Genomic DNA, 10,661 nt, shown 5'->3' with positions numbered 1-10,661 from the left:
AGGGGCCGATAGAGGATGAGATGGCTGGATGGCATCACCGACTCGATGGACATGGGTTTGTGTGGACTCCGGGAGTTGGTGGTAGACAGGGAGGCCTGGCATGCTGCGGTTCATGGGGCTGCAAAGAGTCGGACACGACTGAGCTACTGCACTGAACTCAACTGAACTGAGAGGACTTGGGTGAGATGAATACATGCCATATTTCTAGACATCTGAGTATCAGTGAGGCTGGGGCTCTGGTATGGGCGAGTGGCCTAAGATGGGTAGAGGGAAGAATCCCAGCTCAGGCAGGGAGTCAAGCTGAGGATCTTGAGGGAGGACTGAAAGGACCATGGAACCCAATCAGAGACCTCAGAGAAGCCTTTTGCTGCTGTCGCTCCTTGGTGGCCCAGGGGTAGGATGAGCCCAACATATGTGGTCTCACTTCCTGATATCCGGATCTCAACTTGGGGTCCTGAAACAGGGGGAGGGCTTCCTGACATCCTGGTCTCAGACTGGGGACTTTGCATATGAGGTGGGGACTCAGGTGGGCCGATTCCCAGATCCTGTGGTGTGTCAAGTTGAGGACCCTGAGGGAGGACTAGGGTACCATGGACTGCAATCAGAGGAGACCTCAGAGTCGCCCATCTCTGTTGTCAGCCCAGGGCAACAGTGGGGTAGAACGAGCGATACAGGCATGGTCTGACTTCCTGATATCCAGGACTTGGAGAGACTGGGACCCTGGTACAATGGGCGGGGCTTCAGTTTTGGAGAGGCGAGAATCCCAGGTCTGGACTGGAGGCAAGGTGAGGTACCTGAGGGAGAACTGAGTCCCCGGGCGGGACGACCATGTGCAGGATTTCCTGACATCCGAGTCTCAGAGAGTCTGGGGACCTTGTGAAAATGACGGGGTTTCAACATGGTGGATGGGACAATCGCCACCCATGGCCCATTTCAGAACTGAGACCATTCACACTCTCTCTCTTTCCCAGGTCAGTGGTCTCCACTGCCACACCCTCACTGGGCACAAGACCCCAGTCATCATGCACGTGGTCCCAATGAATGAGCTCTGCAGTCCCGAGGACACCTTCAGGCCAAATCCAGCCCCAGGGCCCAGTGGAGGCACTGCTCCTGGGAGCTAAGGCGAAGGATGCCTCAACCCCTCTGCCCTCTTCCCCTCCAGTCTCATCTTCCTCTGCTGCCGTGGATGCAGAGATCTTGCTCAAGCAGGCTCTGAATGTGATGACGTCTGAACTACTGGAGTTCCTGCTCCTTATGTATGGCACCAAGGAGCCGATTTTCCAGGCTGAAATGCTGAATGCTGTCCTCAGGGATAACCAGGCTCACTTCCTGGTGGTCTTCCATAAAGCCATGCAGTGTCTGTAGCTGGTCTTTTGCCTGGATATGAAAGAGGTGGACCACAGAGAGCACATCTATGTCACGGTCCCTACCCTGGGCTTCACCCTCAATGAGATGCAGAGGGATGGGCAGAGCATGCCAAAGGCTGGCCTCCTGATGATGGCCCTGAGCCTGATTCTCCTAGCAGGGGACCGGGTCCATGAGGAGAAGGTCTAGGGAGCACTCAGCAAGATAGGGGTATTTGCTGGGATAGAGCACTATGTCTATGGGGAGCCCAAGGAGCTGCTGACCCAAGTGTGGGTGCAGGCGGGGTACCTGCAGTACTGTCAGGTGCCTTACAGCCACCCTGCTCGCTATGAGTTCCTGTGCGGTCTCTGGGCCTATGCAGAGACCAGCAACCAGCAAGTCAAGGACTATCTGCGCAGGGTCAATGCAAGGGGTCCCAGGTTCTTCCCACCCCGGTGTGCAAAGGTGTGAGGGAGGAGGAAGGGGGGCCCTGAGCCAGAGCAGCAGCATGGCTCCTTTCAGGCCCATGTCTAGCAGCTTGTTTGGGGGGCAGGAAGGGAGGCTGATCTGTGTTTGAAGAGGGAACATTCAGCCTTCTCAGTCGTGATGGCCTGGGCTAGTTGGGGAAACTGATGTGTAGCATCTTTGGCTTCCTGTTCTCTACAATGACATGGAGATTCACTTCTGTTTCCTTTAGGAATTTTTCAAATGTTATTCCTTTTAATAGGAGGCTTAATGAGCTTCAGTGTCTTAACTATGTCAGTAGCGTTGATCACAGTGTGTTTGTGCTTACCCAATTCAAGAACAAGATGTTTTTCCGTTTCATAAAAGTGATTGTGAACACTTTGATTTTATTTTGTGACCCTGAACAAGATTACATGGAATTGGAATATAACTATTTTGGAAATATGACATTACGTAGTAAGAATTAAGAAATAAAATGTATTTGAGGTGAGTTCCTCTATACTTCTTGTCTGTCATTGTATACAGCTAAACTATCTCTGTTCAGTTGGATTTTTTCAAGTTATTATTTAAGAAAGTACCAAAAGCCTGATCTGACTTAATAAGTGCCCCACTCTGGCTCATTTATTCCACAGACCTTCATGGAGCCTGTGCTCTGTGGAAGGCCCTGTGTTAGCAGTGGGGGCACTAGGAGAAGCAGGACACCCCAACACCTAGAGTGATGATCTAAGAGCTGCAGTCACATGAGGAAGGTGGAGAGACATCCCCTAATTCCACAAAAGAGGGCAACCTGGGGCAGGGTCCAGGAGGAGCACTTGAGTGTCGGTGCCTGAGTCAGGGTGGTTTGGGGCTTTGGGAAGCTGGGTTCATTCTGTGAGAGGTGATGGTAATGAACCAGGGTGGTGGCAGCAGCCAGAATTATACACAGTGTCTTATTAATGAGAAGAAAATCTGAAATGGGACATACACATTAGAAGATCCTCTTCTGTCCTAGATAAATTTCCTGAGGCAGGAAGGGAAGTTGCACTATGGTCAGGAACAGTGAGAAACCCGTTTATGCTGCTTGATCTAAGTACACCAAAAATTTTCAAAATGGGGAGGGGTGAGTGGACTTTGGTTTGCTAGTCTATTCAGTGTTGGAGAATATACTTGAAGAAGTCTTGGTAAGTACCCCCCAAACTTTTGATAGGATTTTAATGGAGTGTCTTATTTGAAACTGGTGCCTGGGCCCTTAAACTAATGGATCAGCTTTCCTAGGTGGTCAGGCCCTAAAGCCATAGATGAGGAGGGGTTATGGAAATCACAGTGGCAAAATCTATACTGAACTTGAATTCACACACATCAGAACCCTCCTTGGAGGCGAAGAGTGCTGCATTGTGCATATCCTAGCTGGATTTTATAAAGAAAACTCCCATTGTCCTTGTCCTCCCACTGTCTCTTGTCTGATACCTGTCCCTCATGAAGGTCATGGCTGTCAGGGAGCTTATGGGCACCTGTGCAGGTGCTCAGGCAAGTTCCATCGTGCGGAAGCAGCCGGGACTCCCGGGGGGAGACCGTCCTGACATCCCGAGGCAGGGGCACATCCTCAGCCTGCTGAGACTGTGGGAGGGCATCACTGCAGAGGAAAGGGCAGAAAGAGCACTGGAGGGAGGCAGGGGGACCCTTCCCTGACATTCCCAAGAGACTTGGAAACTAAATCAGATCTTGCATTTGAAAGTGTCGATGATAGCGTGGTGACTAGAAATAGTTGGAGATTCAAGGCACGTTGGCTTTCCCAGAAACTCCTCAACACCCGACAGGAATTGTGTTCATCACAAGCTATACCTACCTGCTGCTGCCTGTTGAGGACCGAATACACTGCAGGGCAGGGGAGAGGCTCCAGGTCCTTGTCCACATCACTTCTCCCTCTGCTTCCTGGAAGCTGCATGCAGGGAACATGGGATCCTAGGTAAACCTACAACAGTTGGGAATAAATACAAGATCAATTTACCAATTTAAATACAAAAACAGAAAAAAAAAATTTTCATATAAATAACAATAGCACATTGTTTGAGGGGAAAGCATCCCATTTGTGCTGATATCTGGGATGTGGTGGAAAGATATTCTGAATGCAAGTGGTGCCACATCTATGGGGCTGAGCTCCCAAGAAGCAGGAAAGGCTCCTTCCTGACTGACTGATGGACGCTCTGTCCAGGCGCCACCCATTCAGGGCCAAGGTGAGGACCTGGGCTCCTCCCAGTGGCACTGATCTTTCGACGTAGCAGTGAGCAGTTATGTGAAGTGAGATCTTAATTCCCTGCAGAGGAACTGAACCTGGGTAGCTTGGATGAGAGCCAGGAATCCTAGCCACCAGACTAGCAAGGGTTAGAGGCTGAAAGCTATTTTTTCATGGATCATTGCTTCCAGTGAAAAATGCATTTATCACAGAGGCAGAAACTGTAAATGCAGTTACAAATTCTATTATTAGAAACATAGCACAAGAAGTGGGAGATCACATAAAGAAATGGTTTGTTTAGTTGAGACAGAAGCAAGGCAGAGATGCACTCCTGGAGCAAAAGAGTGTGGATGTCACACCTGGTGAGCAGGAGCACAGTCAAGAGGCAGTAAAGTCATTTATATAAGGCAGTCCTTCTGGATTTTTGTCTTCCTTCAGACCAATTATCTGGTTTCTTTTTCCACACATGACCTACCCTGGGACACTTCCCTGCGTTCATACACACACCCCTCAGCCAAGATGGATCTCAAAGTGAAGGTTTATGTGAGGAGCAAGACTCACTATGGTCTGGTATTATCCCTTGACTTTGGCCCCACAAGGAGCCTTTTTTCACATGTCTGATGTCTCCCTTGTCCCAAAAGATGGGGGAGTGGAGATCCTTTTATCCTTTACTCAAACAGGGTTTTACCCCTCTGTCCTTGTCATGACTGTTACCTTTAGGTATTTATAAGAGACAAACAGTGGCTATTTACGCTGTCTCTATTGTTTTATTCATTTCAGAGAGCAAACAGGAGGCTGATTGTAAGTGCCTCAACTGTAGCCGACCTATTCTTTGTCACAGAAAATACTAACATTTCTAAGTATCCAGCCTGAAGCCCACTTCTTTGTGCCCCATGAAATGAAAACAGGAGGCCAGTTGAAAACATCTAACTAGGAGTCCATCCATTCATACTCCTCTGCCTCACTGTGTGAGGCATAAATACTTTTATCATAATAGTAGTGGTAAATGCTTACTAGTTCTGTTCTGTTTATTCACTGGGACAAGAAGAGGCTCTGACTTGCCAAAATAACCATAAGGGCACAGAAGCCTTGAGATATAGATTTGTGATTGAAACCAACACAAATACATGGGGGTCAAACTCCTGGAACTTTGGACAGGGCACAGGGATCCCCCCTGCCCATGACTTCAATCTCCAAAGGCTAAGTCTCTGTGTCTAACTTGCATTTCATCCTGTTATTCACTTCTGGTGCCATTTCAGAGCACGGTGGTCATAGTAATTTTCAGAAAGCAGACATCAAAAAGGAAGACCCTGCAGAGATCAACCTAATCAAGGTGAGGGGGTCAGGCTGCTGTATCCTCCCCACATTGGTCCTGTGAGTAGTCTCTCACAACAAGCTGCCCCCAGGGAGGCAGCCCCTTCAGTGGAGGGCAATTCCGCAGAAGACTTGTGCTCTGAGTCCTCATCCACCAACACCGGTGGCCCTGGGCAAATGAGTGGGCTAGTGACAAAGAAGAGATCTGGGTGGCACCACAGCATCCACTATAATCCACCTCTCCCAACACTGACATACACTCCCTTCATCTGAAGAGTTCACCTCATCTGAGGACAGCTCCTTGAGGATTCTGGTTGGTCTCCTCTCCTCCTAAAGAAGCTCAGAGAGAAAGACAGGACAAATGCTGGGCTATCCAGTTGCAGCAGCTGCTGCACCACAACTGATGGTCACTCTCTCTTGCCCGAGATCCGTTCTAGATCCCCCATACTCTCAGCAAGGACCTCAGCGATTTCCAGTGGCTTCCTTGGTGAGGTAATATAGACTTTGTCCCTCAGGGTTCTGAAGCCCTGGGCCTGATGCCCTTCTCAGACCCTTGCTCTTGGACTTGTCAACTCACCAATAAAATGGGGCAGGAACCCAAGACGCGTCACCTGGCTGTTAGAGATGTTTCCTCACTGTTCCCCCTGTGCCACAGTAACCCGCACACTCCTTAGGATCAAGGTCAGCTCTGCCTGCCGGGATGGGGACAGTTCTCTGTGTGTGCTGGTCCCTAGAAGGAGGATTCCAAGTGCCCAGGTGGGAACCATGCATGACTCATAGATCAGTAGGACTGCTATCGTGTCTCCTGGGGGAACCTTCTGGCTTTGGGAACAGCCTGTCGTGTGTCACCATCGGCAATAGGGTAACCAGTAGCCACATGAGGCTGGGAATTGTGAACTGAAATGGGCTTAGTGTGTCCCAGGGCCTGGCCTTCTACCTTAACATAATGTGAAGCCAAATGTAAATAGCTAGATGTGGCTAATGTGGACAGCCCTGCTGTGGAAGTATAGACCCTACTCTTGGGAGACTGGAAGTACAAGTTCCTTGCGGGTCATTGTGAGTGATGGTAAGTGGGGTCATGGGTCAGTGGGAGTGGTGATCAGTGGGGTCACTCTACCCTCTGGTTCAAAGACCATGTATCTTACCTCGTGGGGGAACTAAGGATGACAGATGTTGAGTGTGTTCAGTCCCTGAAGGGTAACACCCCAGCATCATGGACTCTCATATCCCAGTGTGCATATCACGTACGCTTTGTAGAAGTCATTCCCCTGCTCCAGAAGACCAGCAGCTTCTGGAAGGTGGGGGCTGAGATAGTGACTTTGGAGCTCATGGCCACTTGCCCTCTGAGCCTCTGGCATCCTATTAGAGGTTCTCTTGATCCTGGGTGGTTTTGTGAAATATTCTGTGTCACTCAGTCCTGCATTCTGTGAGACCTCAAATAGTGGCACCAGACAAGGCACTGCACATGGGGAAGTGAAACTCACGTCTAGAATGTGGACCTATCAATTTCAGCAAAGATAGACCTCTCCTCCTTCAAGGATGGAAGTGAGATATTGTGATCAACTTACCATTAGTAGCTCAACAGTCTTCTTGAGGGACAGTATGACACTGAGGATTCAGCAGTAGTCTGTGATGAAAATAATATAATTTTATATATAGAAATATATATGGAAATTAACATGTATAGAATTATAAATTTACACACACACACACACACACACACATATAGTATAGAAAGACAACCACATCAGGATGGGTAAGCTAGGCAGACTCATGGTATAGTCAAGAGCCGTACCCTGGGTGGGCAATGCACAAACGGTAGGATAATCACCACTGCAGATGTTCTTCCCAGGAAGTGAGGGGTCCAAGCCCCATGCTGGGCACCTAGCCTGTAGGTCATGCACTGGGACAACATGCCCACAAAACATTTGGGTTTGAAGGGAAGTGGGTCTTACTCTTAAGAGAGCCAGACAGCTTTAGCAGCTAGAGACTCCACTCTTCAAGTACATACAGAAAATCTCATGCACTCCAAGACTCTGTGTGGATGCAGTAATTTGAAAGAGCCTGCGTGAGACCCACCTGCTCATCTCTGAGCTCCTGGAGAGGCAGTAGGAAATGGAGCTCACCCTGGGGCAGAGCTACTGGTGGCAGCCACTTGAGGGCGCTCGCTTTATCAAAGGACATGGGTGCTGGCAAGTGCCATTTTGAAATCCTCCCTCTCACTTATTAGCAAGATGTCTTAGCACCACCAGGCAGCTTGTTGGCATCAGTACTGGGAAGACTCAGACCAAACAGATAGGTGAGCATGGACACAGCTCCACCCACTAGCACTCCAGTTGCATTAGGACCCTCACTGCACCCAACAGTGAGAAGGAAGCAACCCCAGGTCCACTGCATCCCTACAGCCTGCCATGTCAGGTCCAAGCCCACCCATTAGTGGGCCAGCAGCAGACCCGGGACCCCATAGGAGCTGGATTTCCAGAGGAGAAGGAGGAGACTTGATTCAGGGCACCCTGGACCCTGAAACCAGCTGTGTCAAGAATGAGTTCCACACAACAGCAGGCTAACACTAGATCTGGGAACCCTTGGCCATGTAACCATCCACCCCAGAACACTGCTCCACCCACCAGTGGGACGGCACTAGACCTGGGACCACCCAAGTCTCAGAAGTCAGACACCTCATGACCCAACCGCACCTACTGGTGATCATCAGCCTCTGCACAAGGCAAGGCCTGGCAACCAAGCAGACCAGGGGTCAGCCATGTCTACCAGGCTGCCCACACCAGTCAGCCTGCCTCAACAGAGGGGACCAAGCAGTCCCCATGAGGGCAACACTAGAACATACATTTCTGGTACTAAGAGGGCAGGGAACTTTTGGGATACATAGGTTGTCTCCTTCCAAAGACCACTACTCCAAGATCAAGAAATAAAACCAACCTGCCAAAGATATAGAAATAAAAATATCTAATTAGGAAAAATGTGGGGACAGAATATGTTCCAATTGAAGGAATGAGATAAAACCCCAGGAGAAAAACTAAGTGAAATGGAGAAAACAATTTACCAAATAAAGAGTTCAAGGTAATGATCATAAAGATGCTGAAAGAATTTGAGAGAAGAATAGATGTATATAGTGAGAAGTCACATAGTGAAAGTAGGCAAAACCACCAGACCATTCAGGTATGACCTAAATCAAATCCCTTACAATTATACAGTAGAAGTGACAAATAGATTCAAGGGATTAGATCTGATAGAGTGCCGAATGAACTATGAATGGAAGTTTGTGACATTTAGGAGGCAGTGATCAAGACCACCCCCAAGAAAAAGAAATGCAAAAAGGCAAAATAGTTGTCTGAGGAGGCCTTACAAATAGCTGAGAAAAGAAGCAAAAGGCAAAGGAGAAAAGAAAAGATACACCCATTTGAATGCAGAGTTCCAAAGAATAGCAAGGAGAGTGAAGAAAGCCTTCCTCAGTGATCAATGCCAAGAAATAGAGGAAAACAATAGAATGGGAAAGACTAGAGATTTCTTCAAGAAAATTAGAGATACCAAGGGAATATTTCATGCAAAGATGGGCACAACAAAGGACAGAAACAGTATGGACCTAACAGAAGCAGTAGAGATTAAGAAGAGGTGGCCAGAATACACAGAAGAACTATACAAAAAAGATCTTCATGACCCAGATAACCACAATGGTGTGATCACTCACCTAGAACCAGACATCCGGGAATGCAAAGTCAAGTGGACCTTAAGAAGCATCACTATGAACAAAGCTAGTGGAGGTGATGGAATTCCAGTTGAGCTATTTCAAATCCTAAAAGATGATGCCTTTGAAGTGCTGCACTCAATATGCCAGCAAATTTGGAAAACTCCACAGTGGCCACAGGACTGGAAAAAGTCAGTTTTCATTCCAATCCAAAAGAAAGGCAATGCCAAAGAATGCTCAAACCACCACACAATTGCACTCATCTCACACACTAGCAAAGGAATGCCCCAAATTTTCCAAGCCAGGCTCCAACAGTACGTGAACCGTGAACTTCCAGATGCTCCAGCTGGATTTAGAAAAGGCAGAGAATCAGAGATCAAATTGCCAAAGTCCGTTGGATCATTGAAAAATTAGGAAAATTCCAGGAAAACATCTACTTCTGCTTTATTTACTACACTATAGCCTTTGACTGTGTGGATTACAACAAATCATGGAAAATTCTTCAAGAGATAGGAATACCAGACCACCTGAAATGCCTCCTGAGAAATTTGTATGCAGGTCAAGAAGCAACAGTTAGAACTGGACATGGAACAACAGACTGGTTCCAAACTGGGAAAGGAATATGTCAAGGCTGTATGTTGTCACCCTGCTTATTTAACTTATATGCAGAGTACATATGAGAAACACTGGACTGGATGAAGCACAAGCTGGAATCAACATTGCTGGGAGAAATATCAATAACCTCAGATATGCAGATGACACCACCTTTATGGTAGAAAGCGAAGAAGAACTAAAGAGCCTCCTGATGAAAGTGAAAGAGGAGAGTGAAAAAGTTGGCTTAAAACTCAACATTCAGAAAACTAAGATCATGGCATCTGGTCCAATCACTTCATGGCAAATAGATGGGGAAATAATGTTAACAGTGACAGATTTTATTTTTTTGGGCTCCAAAATCACTACAGCTGATGACTGCAGCCATGAAATCAAAAGACACTTGCTCCTTGGAGTGAAAGCTATGATCAACCTAGACAGCATACTAAAAAGCAGAGACATTACTTTGCCAACAAGGATCTGTCTAGTCAAAGCTAAGGTTTTTCCAGCAGTCATGTATGGATGTGAGAGTTGGACTATAAAGAAAGCTGAGTGCCGAAGAATTGATACTTTCGAACTGTGGTGTTGGAGAAGACTCTTGAGAGTCCCTTGGACTGCAAGGAGATCCAACCAGTCTATTTTAAAGGAAATCAGTCCTGAATATTCATTGGAAGGACTGATGCTGAAGCTGAAGCTCCAATACTTTGGCCACCTGATGTGAAGAACTGACTCATTTGAAAAGACCCTGGTGCTGGGAAAGATTGAAGGTGGGAGGAGAAGGGGACGACAGAGGATAAGATGGTGGGATGGCATCACCGACTTGACTGACATGAGTTGGAGTAAGTTCCAGGTGTTGGTGATGGACAGGGAAACCTGGCGTGCTGCAGTCCATGGGGTTGCAAAGACTCAGACACGACTGAACGACTGAATTGAACTGAAGTGAGAAGTTTAATGAAACTGAGAAAACAAAACAAAGAACCAAACAGAGCTGAAGAATACCACAGCTGAAATTAAAGGTACACTAATAAGTAT

The 10,661-nt window shown here is 47.6% G+C and overlaps 1 pseudogene; it reads left to right on the top strand.

Annotated features, from left to right (window-relative positions):
* The first annotated feature begins 1,022 nt into the window (after nt 1–1,022).
* Nucleotides 1,023–1,815, top strand: LOC122435676 (annotated as a pseudogene).
* The last annotated feature ends 8,846 nt before the right edge of the window (nt 1,816–10,661 follow it).

Source organism: Cervus canadensis, chromosome X, assembly GCF_019320065.1.
Source record: "Cervus canadensis isolate Bull #8, Minnesota chromosome X, ASM1932006v1, whole genome shotgun sequence".
NCBI lineage: Eukaryota > Metazoa > Chordata > Mammalia > Artiodactyla > Cervidae > Cervus > Cervus canadensis.
This window is presented reverse-complemented; position numbering and strand designations above follow the sequence as displayed.